Source organism: Tupaia chinensis, unplaced genomic scaffold (genome assembly GCF_000334495.1).
Source record: "Tupaia chinensis unplaced genomic scaffold, TupChi_1.0 Scaffold000061_1, whole genome shotgun sequence".
NCBI classification, from domain to species: Eukaryota; Metazoa; Chordata; class Mammalia; order Scandentia; family Tupaiidae; genus Tupaia; species Tupaia belangeri.
Window position 1 is genome coordinate 3,474,048 of NW_006159519.1, and position 8,831 is coordinate 3,482,878.

Genomic DNA, 8,831 nt, shown 5'->3' on the forward strand with positions numbered 1-8,831 from the left:
CCCTATAGCAAAAACCTCTCAAAAAAAAAAAAAGTAAAAAAAAAAAAAAAGATAATAAGTCTATTGTTTTAAGCCACTAAGTGTAGCAATTTGTTACAGCAACAATGGGAAAATAATACAGTCCCGAATCCTTCAAGTATGATAACACAACGTGAACCCAGGACTACTTGACCCCAAAGTTCATTTGGTTAAACCCTGTAGTGTTTTGCTCTCAAATTAGCAGCGAGCTCTGTCTGCAAGAAGTCCGAATAATATTTCCTTATGACATTGAGCAGCTCTCCTTGAACACTGCCTACAAGCATGGAGATGAAGTTGAGAGATTAAGGAGTTTCAAAATTGTTTAGAGGACAAAAAAATCACAGGGAAACAATGTGGGTTTCTGTTTCTCAGAATTGTGGCACAAGCCCTAAGGTTACGATTTGCTGGTGCCATTTGCCAAAGGTAACTCAGAGACGCTCAGAGAGCCTCTGACTGCTGTCACCCTGATTTTTCCCTTCTCTGTATAAATATTTTCAGTAATGAGGAATACAGATTCTACCGTATGACTTGCAAGCATTTTCAAATTGCAGGTGGACTTTGTATATAATAGAACTTTGCTCTCCGCAATGAGCACCAACGATTATGAGGGTCATTAAAAATAACCAGCTTCTAGGCCGACGTATTCTCTTCTGGGCACCAGTTTTCCAGGACTTGTCCTTTATATGAAGAGACTGGATGTCTGCCACAGTAATGAATGTGCTTGATTAGTTTTGGGCCTGATGAAGAGATTAGAGACAATGAAAGGAAAGAAGAAAGTAACATTTATTAAGAAATTAACATACCTAGCTTTCTACATGGATTGTCTAAAGTACTCTTCCTAAAAATTCTGGTAGATATTGCTGATCTTCGTTTTTATCACAATCAAGAATTGGACTTAGGCTAAACAGGCTGCTCATGTTTGAGATGAAGCTTGAATTCATTTCTAGGCTCTTTTCACTCTCCAAAATCTCTTCTGTGAAGAGATTTGTAGGGCTACTTGCTCCTCCTGTTGACATCACCTAAGGTTTATGTTTTTAGATGAAACATCATGACTTATTTGTACTTTCAGTGCTTGGTGGTGTGGCTGGTGTTCAGTATTTCTACGATGACTATCTACTAAATTACTACCGAATAAGTGAAAGCAAGCGCACAGAATCGACTTCAGTGATGTCTTCGTGTACCAATTTACCTCCCTAGCGATTTCCTGAATATGACTAGAACATAGAAGCCAGCACTATGAAATTGATGCTTTAAATTTAAATTGAATTATCTATGAACTTAATTTTTTTTTAATTGCCAGAGAGTATACATGTGTGAGAGAGTGAAAGACAAAAAGAAAGCACCCTCCGACAAGGAGTGATCACACAATCCTTTTCCTCCATTGCTCCCTCCAGTCACGATTTGGGGTATGCATATACATTTTTCCAGTATGTCTTTCAAGCCACTGAGCTCTGGATTTGAATCATGGTTGACCACATGGGATCTGGCTCCCAATCCACAGTGCTTAACAACTGTATTATGGGACTGGCCCCATTTTTTGTTTTAACAATAAAAACTGTAATACTGATTTACAAATATTCCCACATTATTATCTTATTTGACTTCATGATGTCACTGGTGCTGTCCCCATTTTACAGATGAGAAAACGAAGTATCACAGAATTTAAACGAGGTTGCTGAAATCTTGGCGCTAATGAAATGGCAGGGTTGGCCCTGGAACTCTTATTTTCTGATTCCAAATGATAATTTTTTATACCATTGTATAGCTTTTTATCTCCTTTTTCTTAAGATAGAGTCCCCCATGTCATGATTCTCCTGCCTCAGCCATTGACATGCCACTGCCCTGCCTTCACATTGGACCAGGGATCGGATCTGGGTACCCCAAGTGGTCCCAGCCTGTGGAGTACACACACCACCATGGCTGGGCCTTTGCATAGTTTTTTGATGATGTAGCTACTTTTCAAAATGTACCATAGATGGGAACCAGCAGTTAGCATAATGGCTATGTCGCTGGACTCCCACGTAGTCGACCGCAGTTCACGTCCCAGACCTGGTGGCTTAAAACTCAGCCGGGAACGCGTGCGTGCATGCCCAAGATCCTGAGAGGAGAATAGAGGAGAAGGGATTGTGGCGTGTCTCTGTCTCTCTCTGTCTGTCTGGCGTGCGCACGCGCCCTATAGTGAAAACCTCTCCAAAAAAAAAAAAAAGTACCATAGATGGAAATTATTATAAGTTGAAATGCATGTAATACACCCTGGCTACTACACACCATAGGTTAGCCTTACCCACCTGAAATGTACTCAGGACACTTACATTAGCCTATGGTCGAGCTAAAAACACTAGCAGCACAGAGCACTGGAGAGTACTAGTTGCCTACCCCCATGATCAAGAAGTGAGTACTCTTAGAGAGACTCATGGATTCAGACTCAGAATCCTTCTCAGGTGAGTCCTCCTGACACCGCCCCTAGCCCTGAAGTATGCTTTCTCTTGAATGTGTATCACTTTGACACCATGGTAAAGTCAAAAAGTTGTAAGTTGAAGTCTTGTAAGTTGAGGACCATCTGCACTCATTATTATTATTTTTATATTTTTTCCATATATTCAATTACTGTACATTATTACAACATGCAAGTGAACTTTTCCAGAATAAAAACACTGCACATTAGTCAATTAAAGATATTATCATACATGTTCTCATCAACAGATAATTTCCCATTTTTGTGTACTCATCATTTACTCATCACCTATAGCTTGAAAATTCCGCCACAACTTTGATTCGTTATTTATAGACGTATATTGAGATTTATAAATCCACTATGTAGCAAGTAAATGCTATATACAGGGGAGTACCCTGGGGTAGTAGGAAATATTCCCCATCCTTGTGTTTGTGGAAAATGAGGTCTGCATAAAAAGAGATTTTAAACAAGTAAGTAAGCATATAATTATATGAAGAGGACTCTTGTAAGTGCTAAAGAAAATAAAAGCATCAGACCATATGAAAGAAAACAAGGTGAGGCAGGAAGTGACATTTAAGCTGAGATTCGAAGTAAGTAGAGAAATTGACTGGAAGAGCAGCACAGCAAGGAGCTTTAGAGGCAGAAGGAATAGCCTGTGTGAAGGCTCTGGGGTAGGAATGAGGTAGGAGGCAGAAAGACACAGAGGCAAATGTGTCTGAGAAATACAAACCAACAAGTAGAGGAGGTGAAGATGGCGCTGGATTGGTAGAGGGGGCCGGGTGATGTAGGGTGTTGAAGGCTATGTTACAGGTTTCAAATATTATTCTGAGTGTAATGGTCAGCCTTTGAAAGGGGAACTGCTCAGGTCTTCTTTACTTTTAAATTACTTTGGCTGGTGGGCCATTATAGACAAGTAGAAACAGTTGAGGTTTCAGAGAGCAGGTAGATCATTGTAAAAGTATTTTGAAAATAAGCTTGCTGAGACTTGGTGAAGAATGGGGCAGGGGGTGGGGTAAGCAATGGCCCGGGAACTCCCAGGTTAAGTTTTGAACAGCTTTGTGGGGAAGGCAGAGAGACTGAGAAGATAAGGTGGAGATGTTATGGGAGAAAGGACGAAAGTTCAGTTTTGTGAGCAGTAAATCTAAAATTCCTGGGAAACAGAAGAAGGCAGTTAAATATATGAATTTAGAACTCAGGGAACGTCGGAAATGCAATTTGAATTCATTATCTTTTTTCAGTAATAAGTGTCAAGAAATCAACACTAAGCTTTCTTTCCAACTTCCTATATAAACCCAGAACTGAGAACAATGCCTGGCAGAAAGAAGACTTCAAATAGTTTTAGATATTTTTTAGATAAGAAAAATGTGTACTGGGTCATCAGGAAAGTCATGACACATTTTTGCATAGAAAAATGTAGAGAAGTACATCATGACTTTCCTAATGACCTAATAGTATTTAGCCCATGGACGGGTAAGTAGTGAAGGTGAAACAGCTAGTCAGTGGCTGTGCTGTTTCTTCTCATCCAACTTTTGACCTCTTCTCCTTTTTTATACTTAACAACTGACTTGACAATCATCCTCTCTAGCAATTATTTTGAGGGTTTTTATTATATACTTCTATATAAAACCTATTCTAGGTCTCCATTCCTCCTATAGTTGGAATTAATACCATTTCTATTTTTTCATTTATTTTTTGTTTTTTACATTTTTTTTCCACATTTCATTGATTCACAAAATACCTTAAACTAAAACTATGGACAAAGCTAGAATCTAGTTACAAGTGCACTGTAATTTTCTTCTGAAACAATTTAAATTAATTGATTAAATACCATTTCTGTTTTTACATTGATATTTATTTATTGAATTGACAGGGGGTGTATGCAATAACCAGAGAGATGAGAAGTCCCTCTATGGCATGGTCCTGCTGCAGTGTCTTTTCCATTTGTTCGTCCTGTTGGGATTTGGGGCACGCGTGCACACACATCTGCTGTGTTTTTCAAGCTGCCAGGGCTGAGATTCAAACCATTATTAGCCATGTGGGATCTAGCTCCCTTTAATCACCAGCCTATGGGGGCCAGCCCATGGTTAATATCTCTTAAAAAATTTATCAGAAACATTTTTCTTTCAGGAAAAGAAAGAAATGTTGTTAGATACATTTTTATCTATATTGCTTTAATGTTTATTATTGATAAAAGAGCGTGGTGGTTTTATTTCGAAATCTTGATGTTGACATTTATTTTAGATAATAGAGAAGAACTAGTAATGGATTCTAAAGCAGTACAATTTTTTTTTTAAATGTAGAACTACATTTTCAAAACCTTTGGTCAAAATATGAGGAAAAATCTACAACTTTATTGAAAAGAATTGTAGCCAAAACCATTTGTAAAAAGTGCTTTATTTTAAATGATGCCTTTGCATGTGAAATGAAACAGCTGTCTTTGGTTAACCCATCAGTCTATATTTGAAATGTTTTCTAAAAAAAGGAACTGAAGATAAGCTGTTCCTTTTTAAAGTTTTAATTAGCTCTCAGATCCAGATATTGAGCTGGTGGTATTTATAACTTCTTTAAAAAGAAAACAGTTGTGAACATAAACTAACATGCTTTTCTCAGGAAGTGAGCATAGATATTTACATGTATTTATAGTAACATGCGTCTTTCTATAATCCATGACTAAAGCCAAAATAAGTCTTTATGAGCTGTCTCATCCCACTCTGAGCTCCCACCCACCCAGTGCTTGCTTCTGCCTGGGTGTTGTGACGTTGATATATTTCAGTCATTCTCGGAGGGAATAACTCAGAGAAATGAAATTTTTTTGCATGTGCTCAGAAAATCTTCATGGTCACTCCTAAAGTTCTTCCTCTATCCATTTTCTTTTCCTGAGCAGGGTATAGTCACATTTGGCTCCTTTCTCTACAGGCCAGCCTAATTCTGTCTGCCTTTCTAAGAACTATTAGTGGCCCAGACCTGTTTGGGGCACCGAGAAATCTGATCAGGACAGGCCCTCAAGGCCACCTGAGTCAGAGCCCTGGATGACGTCATGAGATGAAGCAAACCTACAGCAGGGTCAACAGCTCTCAGCCTCAATGTTTGAAGGGTTATTACGTGATAGAAAAAAAACAGGCTCATCTGAAAGGTGCCCAGGGTGGAAATGGGACCAGTAGGTAAGCTCCAGAACACATATTATAACACAGTAAAATGGAAAGCCAGTCACAGAGAGAATCACAAGAGCATTTAAATGTAGTCAGAGTGACCACCTAGCAGGTATATTGTAGAGGTTTGTAATTTGTGGACATAGACGAGTGCTTATGCTTATTCATTTAAATTTTTTTGCCTATGACCTATAGTTTGTATCATCAAGTTATACACACAAGAATAACAGTTTGTTATTGGACATAACGTGTATGTGTGTGTATACAAGTATAGTCATGTGTCACTTGGTGATGGGGCAGTGTTTTGATAAATGCGACATTCAATGACCTCATCATGGTGTGAACCTTGTAGTCCTCCTCCACACTTCCACAAATGCAGACCGCATAGTCTACTCTACACCTCGGGTGGATGGTGTAACTATTATAATCTATTGCATCCTCAGTGGTATATGCGACCCATCACTGACCAACACATCGACTCTGTGTGTGTGTGTGTATACAGAAATACATCCATAGTGTATAGGTATAACTGACAAACACGCCTGAAACACAAATTTCAAAAGAAATAAACTTACTGGCTTAACATCCTGTTCTGTTTTCCATTCTATTCTATTCTTTTACTATTTAGAAAGGCTGGTTACAGCCCATTAAACCAATGTGACAGCTCACTAATGGGCCGCAACTTGCAGTTTGAAAACTATTGGACTAGACAATTTTAATGAACTTAACATTGCTGAGCAGTGGAGACAGTCATCATTTTCTTCAATGTACTTTTACATAACAAATTGCTGCGGTTGCCACTGTTGCTTTTGCCAATTGTGTACACCACCTTCAGTCTAATTACCCTGGAGTGACAGACAAATCAGCGTGCTGACCAGTATCACAATCATTGTTGGATTTTTAAAAAAATCATATAATTGTAGAACCACAGAAAAATGTCTCAACACTTTAGGCTATATAGGCATTCATTCATTTCTTTCTTTGTTCATTTAGTCCACAAAATAGAAGTTTATTTTATTTTGAATTTCTCTCACCCATTTGGAGAGATAACATAAACAAATACTATATATGTTTTCCAGACCTATCAGCCACGTTCCACACATTCCGAAGTACTTTCTCTCCCATTTGTCCAGGGATAATGAGTTAGAAGCGGGAGGACAAAGGCAATAAGAAGATAACCTCGATAGAGAGTGACGACGGTGATGTTGGGTGTAGGTAGCAGGTCGTGGGTAGCCTTGGGTACAAGTTGACCAAGTGGATCCAAAAGCCTTCCTAAGACACTCAGCAGTCTTGTTACAGAATGCATGGAGTGGACAATTGTCCCTCAGCTAACTTACTATTTGTTGATGCATGAATTTGAGAGCCCCTAAAACACCAGGCAAGTTACACAACTGCTATAAAATCTAAGCATGCACAGATACACTTACTTTACTATCAAGCATGTCATTCTTACATTTTTAGGAAGTCTAAAGGGGTGGAGACTATTCTAGAAAGCAGCCATTAGAATATTCTTGTGTATGTGGATCACTCAGAATAGCTCTCTATAAAAAGTCGATTATGGATTTTATATCTTGATGCAGAAGAAAAGAATCCCGATCCCTGAACTTTGTTTTTGTTTCAGCATCAATGATGTGGTTCATGATAATTGAACAAAATTGACTGAGAGCCTCCCAAGACCACTACATTGTATCAACCTTGTTTTAATTTCCTACTTTCTTTCTGTTTATGAAGTCTCTCACATCAACTTACTCTGCAGTCTTTTCTTCTCAAGGCATACTATTTGTTTTTGTTTTTTTAATAGATTTTTGCTATAGGGTGGATACACTGCCAGAGAAAAAGACAGCAAGGGGAAAATCATCCCCTAGGGTGGATGGCCATGCCACAATCCCTTCTCCTCCATTCTTCTCTCAGGATTTTTGGCATACATGCACACACAGGTGCCTGGAGTGAGGTTAAGCCACTGGATCTGGGACTCAAACCATGGCTGACTACATGGAAGTCCAATGACATATCCATTACACCATCTGCTGGTCCCACAAGGTATATTATTCTACACATGCTCTCAAATCTTATTAAATGTCATTCCTAGCTAATTGCATCTAAATTTTACTTTAGAATGATTTACATTAAGTAATTCCTCCAGTGATAAAAAAATGAATTTAGCTGCAATAATAGTTATGCCACCTGGTCCTGTGGACTTTGTGAACAGAATTGCACCACTATAATCTATTGATCAGACCAAATTCAGAAAGGTGAGTCAGTTTTCTGATGGGCACAAGCCACTGTGTCCCCACAATCATTGAGCAACCCAAATTTGATCAAAACATTTGAGTAGTAGACAGTTTGTCATTAGTGCCCCAGCCTCCTCCTCGTATTTTCCGGGTAACAAATGCCCTCCCTTCTGTTCAGAGTTACTCTGCAACATGATGAAAAATCAGCCCTTCACACTTTCAGACAAATGAGAATATCTTTCTCTGGTGTCTTTTAGAGTGTGTATTTGCATTTTAGTCTTTTCTCATTCCTGATCGCTGTTGAGCTCCAGCTTCCTGCACAGAATGAGAGCACCGCTCTCATTCCCAGCCCCAGTTTCCACACCGTTGCCATCCATTGATCCCTACTGGATTTCGTATCTGACCAATGATCAATGAGTCGCAGTATACACTTGAGGGCCTGCGAAGTGCCTGCTGCCCTAGTCTTTTAACATTGGAAAGAAATGTGTTGAGTGTTCTGGCCTGTTGTGCTCCCTTGAACCATGGCTGGGTCTCCACCTCCAATTTCCAGCTCATTTCCAGTGATCTGTTTGCCTAACCTTAAAGATACTTTGGAACACTGAGTTCCAGGACCTTCTTGTCCATGCAGGCTCTGTGTCCACAGAGCGCATTGCCGTTCTTGGCATGCTCGTACCTCCACCCACAGGGAAGCAGGAAGCACAGCCAGAGGCCTCAGTGAGCCACTGTGAGTTCCACGCTCTGTGCCCTCCAGGCTCGCACTGAATCCAAATCCCTGAGTTTGCAGGAGAGGTTCAGTCTGCATTAAACAGAATCTTGCTGTCCTGGCGCCTACATCTTCCTTCCTTTCTACTATAGGCAGGAAGTCACTGAGATAAGATGACACATACAAAGAAAAAAAAAAAAAAAGAAAAACAACAGAATGCTATAAATGTTAAACTTAGTTCAGTTTTCTGCTTGCCTGAAAGCCAGGAAAACTGA